This window comes from Phodopus roborovskii, unplaced genomic scaffold (assembly GCF_943737965.1).
Source record: "Phodopus roborovskii unplaced genomic scaffold, PHOROB, whole genome shotgun sequence".
Lineage (NCBI taxonomy): Eukaryota > Metazoa > Chordata > Mammalia > Rodentia > Cricetidae > Phodopus > Phodopus roborovskii.
The window spans coordinates 7,191,338-7,192,367 of NW_026126558.1; positions in this window are offsets into that span (position 1 = coordinate 7,191,338).

The window sequence follows — 1,030 nt, forward strand, 5'->3', positions numbered from 1 at the left end:
GTGGTCAGTGTCTGAGTGGTGTGTAAAGGCTGTGTTCCTACCACTTTGGGTCCACCTACTGTGCCACCTGAGTTAGTGATGTGGTTGTAACATCTTTCACTCTTGTATTAATGGCTAACCTGTTACACTGGGTTGGGGGGGGGGGGTTGGCTGTTTTATGGGACTTTTTGTTTGGTTGGTTTTTTTTAAAAAAAAAAAAAAAAAAAAGCTATTGGAATTCTAAGTTGCTCACTGTGTTCAATGCCAGACTTTTCTTGTGTGTAAACTGTTTTGTTTTCTCAGTCTACCCCTTTCTCATAGCCATACATTCCTTTGCTCACCAGCCCCCTGAGGTTGACAAGGCTGGAGGGAAGCCAGCGAGCCAGGGACACACTAAGGTCACAGAAGGGGGAAGGTTCCTGGAGGCCCAGAGGTGGGAGGGGCTTGGCCTAGAGGGGACCCTTATGCTAAATGTACTGTGAGTACCATCTCTGAAGGGGGATGGGAGGAAAGGGGCCAGCAAGAAATAAAATGGTCCCAGGTCATTTCATAACACCCTCATGTAACATGAAAAATAAAAGACTCAGAGACAGATATTGGGGTTCAAGCTGAAAATTGAAACAGCAAAGCAGCCGGACACTAGCTTTTACCTGTAGCTTAGGCTGAAAGGGCTAATCCTGGAGCTCTTCTCCAACCTCAGACTGCTGCCTCTCCTCAGCGAGGCTGGAAAGAATCCTGAGACTGAATGCCAGTTCTGAGACCTTGCTCCTGTCTTGTATACCTCCCTAATGCTGGGATTAAAGGTGTGTGATCCCAGGTGCTGGGATCAAAGGCATGGGCTGTTACTCTTCACTCTTGTGTAGGCCATGATAGCCTTGAACTAACAGAGATCCATCTACCTCTTAATCTTGGGTGTACCACTGCCTGATCTCTATAGCTTGAGGCTGACCTTGCTTTCTGAATCCTCAGGCAAGCTTTAATAAATCATAAATAATATATCACCACACCTTATCTCATGGACAGGTTAGAGTTCAAGGCTTAGAACCTAGGA